General features: G+C 29.6%; 2 pseudogenes across 2 annotated transcripts; both read left to right on the top strand.

The window, feature by feature from the left end:
• The first annotated feature begins 5861 nt into the window (after positions 1 to 5861).
• On the top strand, positions 5862 to 7218 carry LOC111304057 (WRKY transcription factor WRKY76-like; annotated as a pseudogene). Its single transcript, XR_016326867.1, has 3 exons — positions 5862 to 6256; positions 6383 to 6499; positions 6754 to 7218. The product of XR_016326867.1 is annotated as a WRKY transcription factor WRKY76-like (transcript).
• A 9818-nt stretch (positions 7219 to 17036) lies between these two features.
• Positions 17037 to 21784, top strand: LOC111304001 (transmembrane 9 superfamily member 9-like; annotated as a pseudogene). The gene is made up of 7 exons (XR_016326823.1): positions 17037 to 17063; positions 19200 to 19391; positions 19478 to 19587; positions 19688 to 19796; positions 19898 to 20004; positions 20093 to 20251; positions 20494 to 21784. The product of XR_016326823.1 is annotated as a transmembrane 9 superfamily member 9-like (transcript).
• The last annotated feature ends 227 nt before the right edge of the window (positions 21785 to 22011 follow it).

Here is a 22011-nt window from a genome sequence, read left to right as displayed (position 1 = left end):
AAAAATCCTAAAAATATTTCAATACTCTAATAATATTAAGAGAAACTATCTCACTTAAAGAATCTTTAAGAATCACTATTTAGAATTCTAAAAAAATCATATCTTTAGCGGTTCATATTTATCTTCAATACTTATATTTACCAAGCATATGGTAAAATAAGATGTCTATAATTTAATCCAAATAATATTTTCTAAAAAAAGTCATTTCTTATTCTATTTATTAAAAAAGATGAGAAATCTTTATCAAAAATTATTTTAAATGCTTTAATACATTGACAACATTTTAGATAAATTTTTTTACCTAAAAATTCTTAGAAAATTACTACTCAGATTTCTTTAGAATTTCATCATTGGAATATCATTTATATTTATTATTTTTTAAATATCTTTTTTAGTATGATGCACATGGATTAATTTTTAATGCTATTGCATTATATAAAAATTCATTTTTAGAAGTGAAAAATAAATGAAAATTTTTTCGTATTGAGAATTATTCTAAATATTCTAATTTTTAGGTAATATTTTTAGAAAAATTCTCTCACCTTAAAAATTCTTGAAAATGACTACTCGAACTTCCTAGTATCCCATCATAAAAAAATTCTATTTAATCAAATTTATTATTATTTTTAAAAGTTATATAATAATATAATTATCTATAAATTTATTTCCTAAAAAATGCATACCCTTGCAAATATTTTATATTTTATCTCTTTTTAAGAAAATTATTTGAAATAAATAAATAAATAAAATCTTTGTATTGAAAAGAGTTTCTAAATGTTATAATACTTTGATAATTTTTAAAAATCTTTCCTCACCTAGGAAATTCTTATAAATCACTATTCAGACTTTCCAAAATTCCCATTATCGAAATTTTCATTTTATTATTATTATTATTATTATTATTATTATTATTATTATTATTATTATTATTATTATTATTATTATTATTATATGCATGAAACTAATGTGCATAGAAAATAAATTGAATAAAAAATACTTTACAATGTAAAAAAAAAATTGCATGGAATTAAATTTAACATGAAGGTTCAAACCACATAAATATCATAATATATAAGATTTAAGCTTAAATTAAATTTAATAGCATGAAAGAAATAAACATATAATATATAAAACACCAATATACTATAACATTTATTAACTTATAAAGCCTAGGCTATAAAACATGAATGATGAGTCTTGAAATAATGTCTATTTTTTAGGCTTTCTTTACCATGCACGGTAAAAAAAAGTATGAAAGCTTTAAGTTTTCTTCGCATGGGACTCTTTTCTTTTTTTTTTTTTTTTATTAAGCTTAAATTGAACTTAAAAACATGAAAGAGATGAATATAAAAGACAAATGTACTATATAATCTATTAATCTATAAAGCCTAAGTTATGAAGCATGAATAGTGGAATCTTGAAATAATGTCTAGTTTACTAACAAGTGGTTAGTTCAATCGATTAAGATTCATCATCTTCGATAAAGAGGTATTGAGTTAAAGTCTTATCGTTGGCCGTTTGTTGGGATAATCTCGAATGCATGATCTGTAACCACCTATCTTTGACTAGTAAATACGACGTATCTTTCTCTGACTTGAGAGACTAAACAACTTATTTACCTAGGCTTTTTCGTACCAAAAAAAAAAGAAAAAAAAAAGAAATAATTGTTAGTTTTGAGTTTTCTATACGGCCTAAAACATAAATATAGGAGGTGAGGGCCTTGGAATTATAGGCTGGTTTAAAAATTTTTCATAAACAGCCGCCATGTAGAAGAAGGAATAGGCATGAAAGCTTCCCAGCTTCCATGAAGTTTTTTTTTTTTTTTAATTTTATCTTATCGTTTTTTTTTCTTTTCATTTTATAGGTAAAGAAGCTGTTGTGCCATTCAACTAGGTCCTATAGGTCAAGAATCTAAACCTAAATAAGTTTATTACTTTTGGAAGCAGAGGCCTAAACCTAAATAGCAACAGAAGCTGGAAACAAAACTAAGCAAATGAAACCCAAAGAAACAAGGCTGAAACTAGGAGACGAAACAGGAAAGCAAAGAACTATGAAAGAGATTTGAAGTTTTAAACTTTTTCAGGGGATTTACAGTGGAGACTTTGTAGTAATAGCAACCTAGCTTAATATTTTTTTAAATAGCCATCATGCAGAGGACATAATAAGCTGGTAAGTCTTTCCTATACTACAAATGACCATTATGCGTAAAGCCTTTCCATATAAACCCTCTTTATTTTCACGTTGACTACACTATTGCCTATCTAAAGTAGAAACCATAAAGTAAAATGAGGGAAGTCATGTCTGTATGACAACCAATAAATAATGTGTCCAAAACTAAACCTAATGAGACATGATTCCTGGGATGCTAATTCCAGCTAACAATAAAAAGAACAGGCATCAAGAACCGAGCATAGTAGAGTTTTAAACCCCATTTTTTTTTCTTTTTTTTAAAAATGAAATGAAATCGCCACCCCATCGAAAAAGCCAAAACCCTGCACACCACCCAGCTTGAAGCCCTTGGCTTTTATTAACAGTCCCTATATCAAAATGTCAAACAATACCTATAAGCACAAACAATATGCGTGAAATGATGAAACCTCAATCTTCCTTAAACACTCAACGCATTAGTCGTGGAAGGTGGTGGAGTCAAACTTAACCTACAGACATTTAACAGGAAAAAGAAAGAATCGAAATACAGTAACCCAACCACACACGAAAATAGCAAGGAAGGAAAAGGAAATAACAAACTTTCGGATTGCTTACAGCCAACACATATAGGAGAAACGAACAAGCAACCTAAATGGGATGAGACCTTAAACTTTTGCAAACTAACCATAAACAATAACAGTTTCGAAAAAATTCAGGCCAAGCAATAAAATTTTGGGCTTTCACAACAGTGAAAGGATGAGAAAAATTTCTGGAGTCAGTTCGAGAATAAAAAAAAAAAATCAAGTTTTGACCCTAACCAGATGCCCTTAACAGGTGCAAGTCTAACCTGGAAAGCTTTTGGCTTTCATACAACAAAACCAAGACAGTTTTTTTTTAACATAAATGTCATCACATACATGACAGTGAATCGAATATAAAGTGAAAAAGTCACCTTTTGTATATTCACCTTCCCAGACGGTAATTTTCTTCCATCTCAGCTAAACCTTCCCTTTTCTTTTTTCATTTCTGTGTTTTTCTGCTTCTTTTTTTTTTATCAAGCTCTCTTTCTTCTCCTCTTCTCTTGTTTCATTTTTTTCAGCTTTTTTTTTTTTTATGTTCGTCCAGCACCGTGCCTTTTTCCTCTCTTCTCCCCTAAAAAATCCCCCTCTCAACCTTTACTATAGTTTAATTTATATCGCCTAGTTCTTGCTGCCCAAGTTTTTCTTTTGTCTTCCTTTTTCTGCTTCACTGATGGCTATTAACCCTCTGTTTTTGTCTCATGTAGGTTGATTCATGTGCAGGTTTTCTGTTGTTTTCAGCTGTTTACAAGCTGACTGCCTACTCGGTATAAGTCCTCTTCTTTATGCACTGTGACTTCTCATTGTTATTACAGATCACCACTTTTTCTTTTGTCAATTTGTTTCAGTCTCGGGCTCCGCATTCAGGTTTAAACTTCTCTTTTATTTAATTTTACATTTTTAAAAATGGCCTATTTCGGGCCATGTTTTGGTCACTTTCAAAGGTTAATTTTGAGTTGTGTAAAAATGGGCTATGTTATGGGCTTTTTTTGGATTTTTAAATGGGCAATAAATTACGCTGCTAATTATGTTTTTAAGTGGGTCAGCTTGTGGGTTCGAAATGAATTTTTTTTAGGTCGATTTAGGTTTCATTCTTGAGAATTCGTAAAATATTTAAGAAGAAATGATTTTAGTTCACGTACAAAAACGGATTTGGATCAATAATATTAAATTATATCGGATAAAATTTAATGTCTACACATGACATTAAATTTACCTCATTCATATTGAAAATTTATTTAATTTTATATACTAAGTAATTAAAATGAATATATTTCCGTCAAATATAGTGTGAAGGTGTTTGTACTTTGCAATGCATGTACGTGTACATGCATAATGTATAAATATGTAATATATAAAATCTATAGGTATTTATGAATCAACTCAGGCTGATTTCAATCTATCCAAGAAAGTTCATTTAAGTTTATTTTTTATAATTTATTATTAAAATATTAAAAAATATTTTTATATTAATATCTTAATGTGTTTAAAATATATATTTAAATTTGTTCAAAAATTTATATTTGGATTAAAGTAAAAATAAAATATTTAAAAATAAAATATATTCACAAATAAATCATACTGAAGTTGAGCTTGAAAATTCATATCCAGCCTGTGGACAGTCTGACCCATCAATAGGTTTAGTAATATCCTAGCAATATGCATTACTTATATATATATATATATATATATATATATAAACCTTTTAGGGTTAATTTACAAAATTGGTATGTCCATAATCAATATTCCTATATATTGTTCACTAACGAGTTTATTAAACATAAAGTGCATTAAAAATTTAATTAATGATTGTTATACTCTTTAATTTGGAGAAAAAAATTTAATAAATAGTAAATATACCCTTATAAGATTCTAAATAATTCAAACATGCATGTCGGGTTTAGAATTCAAGAATTAGCTAGGGTTTAGGATTATAAATCAGGGTTTAACCAAAAAAGCTTATAAATCTAAAAAAAAAATTATCTTAATTAGAATTGTTGAAGGAGAAAGGATTTCATAGTTGAAGAGTAGATTATGGTTTAATTAGCTAAGGGTTTACTTTTCTCTTAGATTTATTTTTCACAAAATTATGAGAAAAGTTATATTAAACTTTCAAAGCGGATAATATCTCATATGAAGTCCATAATATTTTCATTAATAGAATGATAGATTAATTACTAGAGTTTTTAAATTCCATAAATCATATTAGACGATTGGTATATATTGTTTTAATAATTAATTAATTTATTAATTTTGATAAATAAATTTAATGAGTTTTATGTCAATTTTTTAATAATTTTTTCTATCATTATGGTATATAATTAATTAAAATAGTAATCAAATTAAAGGAGGTAGAAATATTCATTATATGCATGCAAATTAATCAAAGATTCCAAATGGACCGGTGGCAAAAAGGTACTCAGTCTTGCTACACGCTTTCAGCCTTTGGAAATTTTTTGATAAAAAGAATAAGGAAAAAGTCAAATTGATGATACTAAATTGCTTGGTTGCTACCCACACATTCATTTTGATCCGCTTCTAGATGTTGTTACTGCTTGACTCTGATGATGAGCTTTGACCAGTGCTTCACTTTCAACAGTAAATCACCGTTCGCTTGGGCAACTACTCAAGATATTTCGGATGTAAGCTCTAAAATTCTATATTCAGCATGCTGATGTAATTATTCGGCTTGATCATCAGTTTTTTACTTTCTTAAAACTGAAGTCCACCAATTTGTCAGCACCGACAAACACGCCGTCGGACCCATCACAAGCAATTTAAGGCCTACGTGCTTACTACATTTGCATGATGTCATGCAGATTACGATTCCAGATGGTTCGTGAATCGCGATTCCAAATTGTACTGTATTAATACCCATCATCATTCATGATAATTCTATCAAAATCTCTATTACTTTTTTATTTCAATAATTTCCTGACAGCTTATTTCTTGTTGTGGGAGAAAAAATAGGGAGAGAGACAGCAGCCACTTACGTGTTAGTATTGTTCAATTCTACTACTCTTCTTTGATATTTGCTGGAGGAGGCTTCGCTATATTCATTAATAAATTAATAAGAGATTTTGCTTTTCCATCTAACTTGTTCTTCATCGAATAGTCTGGTTTTCAACCTACTGTCATGGATGCTCCCAACTCTAACAAGAAAAAAAAAAAAAAAAAGGCTAATTCTTCTTCTTTTTCAATTTTCCAGAAAGAAAGAATTTGATATATTTGGATTTTAAAACATTCAAGAACAAAATTTTCTGGTGAAAGCTCGCCAAGCGGAGTTGGAACATTTGCAGAAAGTGAATCAAGCTCTTAGATTAATGCTTGAAGCAATGAGCAGCAAGTACAACATGCTTCATCAAGCCTATCTCCTGGAATCAAACTCGCAATTACCAGCAGGTTGCAGCGGCTTCACGCGGATTGGTTCATGCGATGAATATTTGAACAAGAGACTAAGACCTGAAGTTCCAGCTGTACCGAAGACGTCAAAGGTTTTTTTGGTAACGGACCCTAGGGACAACAGCCTTGTAAGTGATCATAATCTCTTTACCCTAGCTAGGTTTCTTTGCATGTATAAGTTGTGTAATTATTATTTCGCCTGTCAGTGTTCTTCATGTTATGTATATAACTTTTATTAAATTCATGAGTTTTAGATAGTTAAAGATGGATTTCAATGGAGGAAATGCGGCGAGAAAGTTACAAAACATAATCCGTCGCCTCGAGCTTATATCAGGTGCTCTATGGCTCCTGGATGCCCTGTCAAAAAGAAGGTATATATAGTTTATATTTTATGCTCAAACTGCTATATTTTGAGGCATCGATCGTCATCCCAGCATACAAATATAAATCATTAACAACTTCACCTTAGAAAGAAAGTAGGATTCCACTCCCGAGCCTAAGTACTTGACGAAATTTGGTCGTGATTTTTAGACTAAAAAAATAAAAATCTAGAGTATTACGTCTCCTGCTAAATTGAAGCTATGATGTGTAAAATACTTAACAAGATATTTCTTTATATTTCTAGGTTCAACGATGCGTGGAGGACAAATCTTTTCTTCTGGCAACAAACGAAGAACATCACAACCATGATAATGTTAATTCTACACCAGGACAGTATTTGTCTTCCGCAAACAGCTCTGTGATACTCTCCACGACTAGCATTCCTTATCCAGTTCTGGATAATCCTTTTCCACCCACCATCACTCTTGATCTCACTCTTTCAGGATCCAACATAGAAAACAGTAGAAACCTTCGGGATGTTATGCAAGATTACAGCACAAGCAACGACGATAACAACAAGAGAATTGAAGGCTGTGTTTCATCCTTAACAAAAAGATCCTAACTTCACTGTTGCTTTAACTGCAGCAGTTTCTAGCTACATCACTGAACAGCCTAAACCATCAGCCCCATGAACTTCAAAAAAGACTATAAAATACTTGGGTAACTTAAAATATTTGGGTAACTTAAAAATGTGAAAAGCGGAACAACATATACCCTATCAGCTTAATATAGATAATTGATCAAATATAAAAGGCTTTGTAGGTCGTATCTGCCTTAATGCAAATATTGTTCATAAACTATATATCTAAAATAACATTTCTTTAAATTAGCTCTATTTTTTGCATAAATTCAAGTTGGTTTTGCTTACTTCATAGGATTTTCGAGGAATATGTTTTACATATCACCAGATAAGTCGACAAGGCATCCAACATCTTTCCAAGTTTTGGTTCTTTCTTTTTAAATGAATGATCGTGATTCATACAATTTTAATAGTTTTGCTAGTCAGAAGGTTAACATACAAGTTATTATTACCATAACAGTCAGAATATAGTAATCCAATGATGAGTAACTTTTCATAGGTTAGTAGCTTTGTAATGCATTTGTCATGGGTCGAAACTTTAGTTCTAGGTTCATACGGCTCATGGACTCGAGAATGGACTAGTTCTACTTCCAAGATCAGCCTAACACTCGGACTGGTGCTCAGGCACTCAATACTCTAGGGCCTAGTCACCTAAGCTGCTGCTAAACAATACTGCATATAAGGTGTTTAAGAAAAGGTTAAGAAAAGAAAAAGAGAGATTTAAAGCTATAGTAAACTTATATTACTCAAGTTGTGCTGTACATAAGGGTGGGAAACCTCTATTTATAGTTGAGGCCCCCTTACATGAACGGTTCAGATTGATCCTATCTATTGGTTCATATAAAGTCCAAAATTACATAAGATTACATAGGAGGGTTCAAATTTATAAGGACTTTATCAATAGAGAATTTGAAACAGATAGGACTTTATCCTAGAAAGTTCTAGGTCTGTCTTCAGCAGTGCTCGTTCTTGGACCCATCCTTGGGCTTTTATTTGGATCTGTACTTAGGCCTACGCCTGGGCTCACAGTTGGGCCCATGCCTGTACTTGCCTTAAAGTTATGGAACCTAATCACCTGGCCTAGGCTCCTAGAGCTCATTTCAGCATTCGCACATCCTTTTTAGGTCATGGTCCTACCTTTAGAAACTCTGTTGCATCTTTGAACCTATTTTCCTTTGCAGCTTGATTTAGTCCTGCTTGAACTCGAACTCTTGCTCGTATTTCTACTTCATATCTCAATTATCACATTTTTTTGTGAAGCTTTAAATTTTCTCTTCTTATTTCTTCCTTTTCAATTTTTAATTCCTTTCTAACAAGCTTGACTTCTAATAACTATGCTTTTGCCCAATGTTAGCTGATTGATATGAGCCATCATCAGGAGAAAGTGCTACATCTCTAAGTCACTTTGTCCTCCAAATCTAGTAATCGGTGGTGATGTTGTCGAGCTTCATGTCTTTTTTCATACTTGGATTAACTGTTCTAATGTTCTTGGTCCATTGGGGTCCTTATAATTAAACTCTTCTTGAGCAAGACCATGAGCAGCAGGAATAAACTATTTTGCACTAAATTGCCTTAGCACCTTTAATAGGGTGTAACTTACCAAGCCTCATAATCCCAATTATGGTGTCCAAGGCTCATTTTCTCCTCAATAGACTATAGGCATGTAAGGCATCCACGATATCATCCATTCTACTACATCTTAGGTAAGCCTTTGTAAGAATGTGATCCATTCTTCTTTGGTCTTTAGTGTCGCCCATTGGCTTTTCCAAAATTCTTCAATCAATGCCTTGTTTAGAAGATACGGCTTTAGGAATGCACTATTTCCACACTTCAATCGACTTCTTACCCACACATAAAATAATGGTGCACATCCTATAAAGTGACTTTTTCCATTTTGTCGACAGAAATTCAATGACCTTATGGTTTCAGCTAAGATCACTGGTGAAGGACTCAATGCTTAGGTTTTAACTTACTCGAAAAAATCCACTACAGTTATCTCAATGTAGCCTAAAGTCTTTAAGAAGATCACTATACCATATATTGCCAAAGTAAAAACAACCATCACATAATCATCATCTAAATGGCCTTAAACAAAATTATGGAAAAAATCCCAACAAATATCGAGATATTCTCTTTTAGGTTTAGCAAAAGACTCTATAGTTTAACCTTAACCCCCATAAGCACTTCCAACTTTTTGCGTTAACTTAATTTTGGCTTCCGAGTAAACACCTTGTCCAGACATTATAGTTCTATTCTGAGTAAAACTAGGTACTTATTGATGGTTGGTATCAAATCCTCTTAGTTAAAAGTGAAGCATCTGCAGGATGGATCTTAAAATTTTATAACTGCTCAAATCAACTGTTCTTCAATCACTACTAAGATTAGGGATGCGATTTGTCCATATTTTTTACCAAATCTTTTCTTTCTCTCTTCAATTACTTGACCCCTGATGATGAGTAAATCTTTTAAATTATTTTGTGCTAGATCCAAATACACCTTTTTGAGCAACCTTGACATATAACTGATAGGCAAATAATCTTCATTCTTTTGCTGAGCTTTTTTTTACCAAATATGCACCTCATTATATGACTCACATGGGATGCTTACAAAGGATGAGCAAATCTTTAATTCTACAAGATCCATGAAAAGAGATTCTTGGAAGAAAAGTATCCTAGAGCAAATATCTTACTGGAAAACTACATTATGTGGTTTATGCAAAAGAGAAAGAAAAAAAAAAAAAAAAGGAAAGAAAATTAAACAGCACACGGATGTGATTCAAGATTAGAAAAAAAAAACTAAATTTCCTTTAGTCATAAGCATTTAGGGTGCTTCATAACCAAATGAAATAGTAGCCTTTTTTACTAATCCTTTATTATTTTTGTATTCTAAAATAGTGTTTCTCTTTGTGAATTTTGTTTTGTAACAAAAAACCATTTTTTTTTGTTTTCTTTTCTGTTTTGTGTTGGTTCATTTGAAACACACGATTTTTTATTTTCGTACACTTTGGAATTCTTATGAAATGTCCCCCCATTTGTCCTAAACTTTGGTACCTTCTACAACTGGGTTGGTGAGGCTTTGGTGAGGCTCTACCTAAAATTGGTTTCCTATAACATATTATATGCTTGCTTTGGATCGAAACACATCTAAAGGTTCTTAAATTATTTTTTATTGTTGTTCATGCTAGACTAGTAAAGCACCCCAATCCTCACCCAATACAAGCTATGAATAGAAATGGATCAATTTGAGTGAAGTATTTTGGTTGCCATTGCAAAGGTTATCATCTCACGAGAGATATGTACTTTACTTCTTCCTATAAAGGAAAAAGCTCATATATAGAGCTCATATATAGAGCTAGATGCAAAATGTTATAGTATGTGCGAAGGATATTAACACAAATGCCCCATAATTTATTGAGAATAATATACACAAAAGAATAAAATAATTAAAAGGAGATGCAAATGATTTTTTTTTATTCATTATTATTATTATCATTATTTTTTTTTTAGTTTTTTTTAGACAAATTCAAAATCAATGGAGTTAATGTTAAACACTGATTAAGGATGTTAAATCAAGATTAAAGAAATTCATAATTAATTTTTGGCCTAACTCTAAAAAAAAATTTTCCTAGTTGAGTCGTCAAGCAGTCATAATAGTTTTGGGACCACTAGATGAATTTAGAAACAAATAGTCACCACCATTTTTTTTTTTGGCTAGGTGTGATTAGCCACCTATTAAAACCTTAATTTTTTAATAAAATCTTAAGATTAATTAAAATTTATAAAAAAAGATAATTTTTGGGCCTACAAAAACAATTTAGGTGCGAGAGTCAGTTATGCTTGGGGAGAGATTAGCAACCTCATAGCACTTGTTAAATAACGGTACAAATTAATTATGCATTATCCTTTAATTTTGACAAAAATGTTTTAATTTTGGCATTTAAAAATAATTCTTTTTACTACCTTTATTAATTTATTTTCATTTCCATTTTTGTTGTTTCACCCCTTTTTCTTTTTAATTATCTTATTATTTTAAAGATTAATCCATTTTACTTAAGAAAAATAACTTAGAACCTTATTATAAAAAAAAACTCTTAGAATGTTCTAGTACATTGGTACGATTGAAAGAATTTTTCTCACCTACAGATTTTTTAGGAATCACCACTCAAATTTTCTTAGAATCTTATTTTCAGAGGTTCACATCTATTTTTCAAAAATTAAATGATATGCAGTTGATGCAAATGATTAAATATTAGTGTGCATGTTTTATTTATCTTTTTATTTTTAAAAACTTTTTTCGTAATATGTTTTATGATTTTTTTAGAATTTTTTTAGAAGAAAAGAAAATTTTCTATTATATTGAAAATTTTTTATAAATATTCAAATATGCTGATAGCATTTTTTAAAAAATCTTCTCATCTAGAGATTTTTAAGGTATTACTTTTCGAATTACTTTAAAATTTCATCGTCAAATAAAATTTTTTTCTTTATTTACTAGTAATCTTTTTTTAGAACAAATACATTTTTTCTTTTTAGAAAAATTTATTTATTAATTTTTTGCATTTTTATTTTTTTTTGTATTTTTTTGGTAGGAGAAAAAGGTATTTTTATTTTATTAGAAATTTTTTATAAATATTTCAATACATTGGTAGTATTTTAAAAAAATAAACTTTCTTACTTAAAGATTTTATAAGAATCAATATGCGAATTTCCTTAAAATCTCATCATCAAATAAAAGTTCCTTTCTTCATTTTTTAATTGCTCTATTTATTTATTTATTTATTTATTTTATTATTATTTTTTAAGAAAAGGTAGAATTTAAAATTACCAAAAAATTTAAATTTTATTTTCATTTTTTTAAAGGTAATAAATATTTATTTTGAAAATTTAGAATTTTAAAAACATGTATTTATATAATAAACTCACAAAAATAAAAAAAAAATTAGAACATAAAAAATGAAAACATACCTTAATTGGCTAGTCTGAAAGCAATTTAGCGACTTTTCAAGGTTTAGGCCGATCTGTAGGTGGTTCAACAACTTTTTTGAAAAATGGAATGATTCAATTCGATTTAGTTTTGATTCGTAGACTTCACTTAGGCCAGTCTAAACTAGTCAAGTGAAGTCTAAATGGGTTCGTTGTGCAGGTCACTAGTCCAACTCAAGTTGGTGTGTAGATCATCGAGTTCCAAAATATGTTGTTTCACTCTTTTTTTTTTTTCTTTTTTACCTATAAAAATTATCTTTTCTTTTTTTCAAATCCTTTCATCCTTTTATCTAAAACAAAAATCTTCAAACTCTACAAAGAAACCAGAGCCTTCTACTAGACTGTAACTTTTGGCATTGTGCCATCGTCTAACCATCATTTCCTTCACCGTTAATCATTGTGCTAATGGCCAAATAATCTAAAAAAAAATCTTCTTTGCCCTCTATAACACCATGAACATTGATCCAGCCTCCCTTTCATGAAAAAAAAAAAAAAAAACCTCTAAAAGCCTAAATTGGCCTTCATAGTTTCGGTTGAAAACTATTTTTATTTTTTTGTTTTTTGGTTTGTTTTTAGCACTATTTCCCCGTTTTAGTGGATGTGAATTTTTTTTATGGATATTTAGTTTCTTTTTGCAAGATTAAGAATTTTTTTATTGACAAGGGTTTTTTTTTTTTTTTGGCTTTTTTGGTAGTGGTTTTGATTGTTTTTCTCTTCTTCTTTTTTTGTTTCATGGAGACTCAATTTATAGAGCCAAGATAGGAGGCCAAATCCTACATTTTTTGGGTCTGTAGGACACCAAGATGCCTTTAACAACCCTTCCAATGACCAAGTTTCTGGCTTTAAAGATGACTTTTTAGAAACCCATCCCTTATGTTCCTGGTTTTATAGTTGATTTTAAAATTTTAACTTTTCTTCTTTCAGTCCTTTCTTGGTGACTTGTGGGGTAAGGCTTATCTGTCATAGCCTAAAAAAAATGGTCATAAAGGTGTTTTTGGGGAAAGGATTGCAGGGGAGGCATAGAAGGTAAGATGGTTGTCAAGGATGGGGCTAATGGGTTGCCAATACCTTGCACAACACCCATAGTCACAGCATTTATTTTTTTAATCAATTTTTCTTATTTTTATTTTATTTTATTTTTTTTAACTTACGCCCTTACTTGGATTTTAAGCCACAACTTTGGGCCAAATATAAAATTTGGTCCTTAAACCCAATTAACATAGATTTTGGGTCTAGAATTCGATTGACATTAAACCAACAAGGCCCAATGAATGTAATATCCACTTAATTAAAATTGATATCCATTTTAGACAATCCAAACAAAATAAAGTGTCTACAATCACATAAAGTTGGTGGCTTAAAAATGTGGGTGCATGAGTAGGAAACAAAAAAAAATGGCAAAAAAAAAGGCAATAAAAAATAAAATATGAAAAAAAAAATAGAGCTCTAGGAAAAAAAAGAAAAACTAGAAAAAAGTTCTAAAAAAAAACTCTAAAAAATAGAAAAATATGGCAAAAGAGCCAAGAAATACTAAAAAAAAAAAAAGTAAGGGAAAAAAACAACATGAAAAAAAGAGAAAAAACATAAAGAATGAAGAGATTTTGTTGGTAGAAAAGAAGAGAAAATAGAGCTCAAAGGAAAGGTAGCATTCCGTAACTGTTTCTTGTTTCAAGAAAGCTTAAAGTTTGCTTCTTTCCATTCCATTATTTTTTTCTTTTACTTGGTACCTTTTTTATGATCGTTGAGGTTCATAAGAACATCACAACTCTTTCTTCGCCCTTTGTGTAAAATGAAACGGTAATTGTGTTTAGGAAAACAGAAAATAAAAGCCAACCTATAAGGCGCCTCCTATAAAAAAAAAAAAAAAAAAAGATTTTCAATCTTATTCCAAAGCACATGGAGCCCTCCATTATATGGTAGTTTGGCTTAGATACCTAATTCAATTATGTCCATTCGAGAGTCTCCTTTACTTATTTGAAAACCATGCTCTGTTTTTGATAAAAAAAAGATGAAAAAAAAAACTTATAAAAAGAAAAGAACCTTTTTTTTTATAACTAAAAGTCACCTCATTTCTTTCTTGTCAAAGAAACCCAACAATATTACTTGTGTACATGGTTTCCATTTTTAACGTTGAAAGGAGGATTTGTTTTTTTTTTTCAAACTAATAAAAATGTTCAAGGAAATGGGCTCTGATAGGGGTTTTGTTTTATTTCTAGGTTGCTATTTTTTATTCAGATTGTGTTTCCATACTCTAAAATATTCTATTTTCATATAAAAAAAAAAGAGAAGAAAACTAAAAATAGTTAAGGCTCATTTGTTTTTATTTATTTTTCTCATTCTTTAATTCAGAATGTTTTGGTTCACTATTTTTTTATCTACTTCTCTTTTATTTCTCCTATGCATGAAAAGTTCAAAGCTTTAATCTTTCTTGCTTATGGTCTATTCCTTTGTGAAAGAGTGAATTGCATGATGTTAGCCCATGTAGTAAAGCTAAAAGCTTTATCCATTTTTATAGTTTTGTGCACCTTTCTTTGGTATATAGGTGGTGTACGGTTAGGGATTGGGGATCTCTTCCATATCTAATGGGGTTTGCATGGTTTGGTGGAAATAGAAAAGCTTAACACCTTTTTTTTATATATATATTTGTTGTTTGGGTTAGGCACATGCATGTTGTAAAAAGCTGGTCTAATCATTTTTTTTTCATGTTTGTAGTTTTTGGTAAAATAGAGATATAATAGATATTAGGGAAAAAAAAAACCTTAGTATGGAAAAAGTGGGGAAGGGTTTGGCTTAATTAGTAGGTTAAAAAAATAATAATAGTAATAAATAAGTTAATAGAGATGTCCATTGAAAGATTGAAAAAATTTTTTAAAAAAATTTTGAAAACCCTGCCTATATGTTGGAGGGGATTCAAAATCTTGGTTTAAAATTTTAATTTCGCCTAGATGTTAGAGAATTAAACAAAAAAATATAATAAACAAAAAATCAAATAAATAAAAAATTTAGGTTATGTGAATGTTTACATATCTTTTTGCATAATTATCCTTATTATTTCTATTATTATAAACAAGCTTTTTTTTTTTTATGTTTGATTTTGATTGTTTAATAGTTTTGCACCTGAATTAGCCATTTAATTGGCATACTTATGTTATCTTTGATTATATTCATGCATCCTAGTTATTATTTATATTTTTAAAAAATCTCTTAAAATATAATAATAATAAAAATTTTAAAATCCTTATCTATATGTTGGAGGGAATTCAAATTGTGTTTTTAAAAAATTAATTCTACTTAAATTTTGGGAAATTATTAAATAATAAAAATAAAAAGTAATAAAAGTAAATAAATAATAATAATAAATTTAATAAAAAGAAAAAAAGCATAATAATAATATTAATAACAATAACAACAACAACAACAACAATAATATAATAATAACAATAATCAGTGTTTAAAGAAGTCATAAAAAGTAAATTTGTTTCGAAAATCTACCTAGATATTAGAGATTCTTAAAGAGATTTGTAAGTTCTTAAAACCCTGAAACGAAACCTTAAAAATGAAACCCTAAAATCAAACCCTATGTCCAAATCCTAAACCCTAGATAAAGCCCTATATGTAAAACCTAAACCCTAAATGAAACCATAAATCCTAAATGAAACCCTAAACCCTATTGGTAAACAAAAACCCTAAATAAAACCCTAAATCCACCCAAAACTCCCAAAACCATCTTAAAATCCCAAGGTTTTGTATGAAAACCTTTCATGAAATAATCTATTTTCGAATGCCGCATAGGAGTTGAAGGTATTTAGAAAATTTTATTTAATTAAGATCTTTCATATAATTCCTTAATCAAAACAATAATAAAATTAAATAAAAACAAAATTAAAAATGGAATCTTAAATATAAATAGTCGCACCCAAACTCTACTTAGAGGTTAAAGAGTCCAAGTGGTCTTTTTATATTTAGGGACTCAATCCCAAAGTTACATTCCATCATCACTTATGACACACATTTGCATATATCCATTTTTTAAATCATTGCTTGCACTCATTGCATGTGTGTGCATATATATATATATTAATTATTGTTGTGTATGGTTAATTATAGCGTTGTCTGTTTTCTGCATAAAAAAGTTCTTAAAAAAATTGATTTCAAAAAAAATAAATTTGAAATAAGATGAAGATAATTTTTAAAAATTTGCCTAGATGTTAGAAAGTTTCCAACAATTAACATTGCAAAGAATGTTATTTTTTATTTTTAAAGGAATGTTATGGTAAATCTTAGATGAAAAAAATTACCTTTGAATTCTGCCTATATATTGGAGAATTATAAGACATTTCTTTAATATAAAGATTTTCATAATATTCCTAAATAAAGATTTTTAATTAATTTTCTTTCTTCAAAATGAAGAGAATTATTATTAAATCTTAAACAAAAAATATTTTTATCCAAAACTATAAATAACACATGATTAATTGGTATCAATTTTTATGGGGGTTGTGGGAGTGCTAATCATTTCTCATATATAATTGACTCCCGAACTTAATCCTATTTTTGTAGACCAAAATTATCTTTTTAACAAACTTTAAATCTATTTTACTATTTTATTAAAAAACATAAAATTTTTATGTGGTTAATCACACTCTAAAAGAAATTGGTGACAAATCCCTTTTCTTCGATTTTAAATGATTATGTCAATGATCAAGTCTTCAGACCGATACATTATGACAATAGGTGATCAATCATATCTAGATAAAAAAGATTGGTGGCAGCTTCATATTTTTGTGTCAAATGAACAAGTTCTTGGACTTAAACATTATGATAAATGAAATACTTAAATTTCTTCAAAATTTTACTTTTGTTGAGAAGAAACCATAAATTCTTCCTACAAAAATTCTTAATCTGCAAACCAAAACTAAATTTAAAGAGAGATGTGGAGAAAAGGTAAGGGAGGGCAGGGCTCTAATGGCGCATCAAACACAAAAGAAAAATGTAAAAGAGATTTCCTGATACAAAAACCCATGCTACAATAAAAGCAAAAGAGAAAGGACAAATTCAAAATTAGAACAAAAAAAGAATGAAAAATTGGAGACAAGAGAAAGTTTAAAAAATAAAATTTAAAAAGCACTTTTATGGTTGGAGGCAATGGGCAAAGAATTTGGTGAATTATTAAGCATCCAACTTGAAATCAATTGGTAATATACGAAAATGTTCAATTTGAATATAATACCATAAGAAATTTAATTCTTAATAAATACGAGATAACATCACTTTAACATATCTCATCATGTGTAGGTAAAGACAAAAGTTTTACATGACAAACTTAAAAAAGATAATATATATGAGAAACAGGCAAGAACAATAAAATAAATCTGGATTTTGATCCAAACTAAACAATAAATCTAAAAAACTTGACAATAATTATAAAAGCCCAACATAGATATAAAATAACAAAAAATTTAAAACTTAATAAATATAAGATAATATCACTTTAACATGAACAATGATTTCATACTTCCATTATCATCCAAAAAGTCTTTAAGAAGAAGAACCATTCAAATAATCAAATCGATGGACTTTTTTTACTTAAACTTGAGTTATCTTTATATTACCAAGGAGAATTATTCCTTTTTACTAAAGTTGTTGGGTTTGCAAGAAAAGCAATCAAGATATTCAAAAATTACAAGTCATGATCATGAGTTACTTGAATTATTTTGTATTGTTTTTTTTTTATTTATTTTTTTAGTATTTCATTTACGAAGGCTATTTCATCTTTAGCTTAGACTTGACAATTTTAAATATGACATGATAATACGATACGAAAATGATACAAAAAAGATCATATGTGTTTTTAAAAAAAATATTTCGTGTTTATTTGTGTCAACACGAATTTCAACACAACATAATTTGTTTCTTCTACATATTGACTCGTCTAAATACATGTAAAATACAAAAAGCATATTTAATGTAATATTGTCATACGAGTACATATTTAAAATGTTTAACACATTTAATACATTTATATTTATTTTAATTTAATATAAACATATAAAGATTATTTTAATTTTTAATTTCTTTAATTATGATACTTAATTAGCAATTCAATACCATATAATGATTATTTTAAACACTTAACTAAGATACTCATGTAATAATTATTATAAAATTATTTTTTATATTAGTAATATAAATACAATATAAATATTAATATTAATTCTATACATCATTATTTTATTTTTTTAATATTTAGTAGTTTATCATTTTGAATTTGATACAAAAAACTTATATAATTATATTATATATATTAAATTTTAAATATATATTAAATGCATATTAAATGGGTATCAAATTTTTTTTATTCTTTTTAATATGTAAGTAATTTTTTATATTATTAATATGTCAAATTTACTAAGTTGTAAATGATAGATAGTTTATGATTATTTATTATTTTAGTCATGTTTGTATATATTCGTATTAGTCGTGTCTGTTTGTGTATATCTGTGTTATTCATTTATATCTATGTTATTTGTATTTATTCATATCGTATTTAAACAGATTAATTATATATATGCTAATAGTGTCGTATCATGTATAACACACATAATAAACGTATTATGTTCATATTTAATATTTAAACATATTTTATAATTCGTATCATTTCGTATTTTAACAATTTTTATTGTTACATGTGTTAAATATGACATAAGATATGATACGAAAATATGATTGTCAAATCTACTCTAACTAATATCTTTTTTGTTGGAAAAAGAAAATATAGACATGCAAATTTACTAAAGTTCCAAGGAGTTGGAAAAAGGGGGATTGAGGAAGAAAAGTCACGTGGAATTGTTATATTAATATGGGATCTACTTGTGCAATTTTACCAACTTTTAGAAATAAAATTAACCGTTTTAAAAAATACTACAAAATACCTTAATTTGAGGGAAAAAAAATTTCTTCTAAAAAGTCTAGGTAATCCATGACCGACACTCCAATAGACTCCAACAAAAAATAAAGGGAGAAAAAAGCAGGTTACAAAATAAGAATAAATCACCATAACTTTAGGTTCTCGCTATATGCTGTAATATTTGGGAGTGTTCATTGAGGAATCATTGTGATCTTGTTTAGTTATTGATTCTTTGTTGGGATTTGCAGGGAGATCCTTTAAAGGTGAAAGTGAACAAATCGACGTCTGTAAAGACACAACTTCCTTACTCATACTATTCCCTTCCTTTTTGTCCACCAAAAAAGATAGTTAACAGTGCGGAGAAACTTGGGGAAGTGTTTTGCGGTGACCGTATTGAAAACTCTCCTTTTGTGGTCAGTTATTAGTATTTCTGATGATTGAGGGCAGAGTGTTTATTTTATGGCCATTAAGTTGTTCTCTTTCACTTGAATTAATGTAGTTTAAAATGCGAGAGCCACAAATATGTACCATTCTTTGCCAGGTAGTACTTGATGCCAAATCTGCAATGCAGTTTAAGGAGAAGATTGATGATGAATATCGAGTCAATATGTATGCTATATGTTTTTATTTGGACATAGAATTCATCTGTCAATCTTGTAATAACTGTTGTCAAGGTTCTTTTCTGATTAATTTGTAATTCACTGGACAGGATCCTGGATAATCTCCCCCTTGTTGTTCCCATTAGAAGATATGATCAGGATTTTCCTACTGTTTATCACCTTGGCTACCATGTTGGAGTCAAAGGTTAATACAGTGGGGTAAACATTACATCTATTAGAATCAAAAGTTCCTTTGTTTGTGGATGTATTAGCTACTGTGTCTATGTATGCTTACTTTGTCTGATTATTTGCACAATAAGGAAGAAAAATATTTCATTCACAACCTTTTGGCATTTACTGTCAAGTGTCATAGAGATTTGCAAACTGACTCTGCTAGAATTTTATGATTTGAGGTTACACCATACAGGTTAGTTCCTCTGAGTTCTAGCATATTCTAAAATAGATCATAACATCAAGTTTTGATGGTATTTTCTTTATGCTCTAAAACAATGCAGTATTAAACATGAATATGAGGGGAAATGGAGTGAGAACACTCGTTTAACAACATGGGACTCCCATACTAAACACAAGGTTGTTATTTCTAAAACTCCTCAAGAAGTTGAAGGCTTGAATCAAACGAAGAGATAATATTCACCTATGATGTGGAATACCAGGTGAGCTCTTCAACTATAAATAATTTTTAGGGTTGTCAATTGCAATGTTAATTTTTTTTTTTTTAGTGTCAACCATGAGCTGAACCCTTAGAGATGACAATCGTTTGTGTTTAAGTAGATTCTGTTGACAAATTATTACTTGGAAAAAGTTATTTATAGGACCACTTTTCTTGAAATAAGGTTTGGACATCTCTTACCTATGAGATGCTAATATCCTTATATTTTCTTGTGCTGACTTTCAGGAGAGTGATGTGAAATGGGCATCCAGGTGGGATGCATATCTTTTAATGAGTGACGACCAAATACACTGGTTCTCAACTGTCATTTCTTTGACGATTGTTCGCTTCCTTTCAGGCATGGTAGCTATGATCATGCTAAGGACACTTTCGCGTGACATTTCTAGGTATAACGAACTTGAGACCCAGGAAGAAGCCCAAGAAGAGACAGGATGGAAGCTTGTCCATGGGGATGTTTTCAGGCCTCCATCTAATTCTGATCTACTCTGTGTCTATGTTGGCACTGGTGTTCAATTTTTGTGCATGGTACTTGTTACCATGATCTTTGCTGTTCTTGGATTTCTTTCCACTTCAAACCGAGGTGGTCTTATGACAGCTATGCTATTACTTTGGGTCTTCATGGGCATTTTTGTTGGCTACACCTCTGCTCGTCTATACAAAATGTTTAAAGGAGCAGAGTGGAAGATAATAGCTCTCAGGACTGCATGCATTTTCCCGGCCATTGTCTTTTCCATCGTCTTCGTCTTAAATGCTCTCATATGGGGCCAGAAGTCTTCTGGGGCTATGTCATTTGGGACAATGTTTGCTCTGATCCTACTATGGTTTGGAATTTCAGTTCCACTTGTTTTTGTGGGTGGTTATGTTGGGTTCAAGAAGCCAGAAATTGAGGATCCTGTGAAGACGAACAAAATTCCAAGGCAAATCCCTGAACAGGCTTGGTATATGAACCCAATTTTCTCTATTCTGATTGGAGGAATACTTCCATTTGGAGCCATTTTCATCGAGCTGTTCTTCATTCTTACGTCAATCTGGCTGAATCAGTTCTACTACATCTTTGGTTTCCAGGTCTTGGTCTTCATTATCATCCTTATCACTTGTGCTGAAATAACCATTGTACTTTGCTACTTCCAGTTATGCAGTGAAGATTATATATGGTGGTGGAGGTCGTATCTCACATCAGGCTCGTCGACTTTATACCTCTTCCTCTATGCTGCATTTTACTTCTTCACAAAGCTTGAGATCACTAAGCTGGTTTCTGGGCTCCTATACGTCGGATACATGCTAATTGCTTCATTTGCATTTTTTGTGCTAACGGGCATCATTGGATTTTATGCATGCTTTTGGTTCACAAGACTTATATACTCATCTGTCAAGATTGATTAATGTGAAAAACAGGATATGCTTTATGATTGCTGTCTTCAACGACCATTGTTTTGGGTTGAGATTCAAGATTAACAGTAATCATGCTTTCGGATGTAAACTTTAATGCTCATTTTTTAACTGAGTTCATTTTTATAGTTGGTTGAAGAATACCTTTTCTAATGTATGTTGAGTCTTTTATCAAATATTCTCTGATGACTGAACTAATCTACTAATTAGTCCCCTGCCTCCTGGCCTAGTGCCCAAGGAGAGTTAAAAAGGGATATGATGGCTTGGTTTCGAGCCACTCCCTCCTCCCATCCCTCCAAAAAAGAAAGAATAAAATAAAATAAATTAAAGAACAACTAATCTACTAAATTTTTT

This window comes from Durio zibethinus, chromosome 13 (assembly GCF_047325235.1).
Source record: "Durio zibethinus cultivar Kanyao isolate XHJ-2024 chromosome 13, ASM4732523v1, whole genome shotgun sequence".
NCBI lineage: Eukaryota > Viridiplantae > Streptophyta > Magnoliopsida > Malvales > Malvaceae > Durio > Durio zibethinus.
The sequence above is the reverse complement of the archived record's forward strand: the minus strand, read 5'-3'. Positions and strand labels throughout refer to the sequence as shown.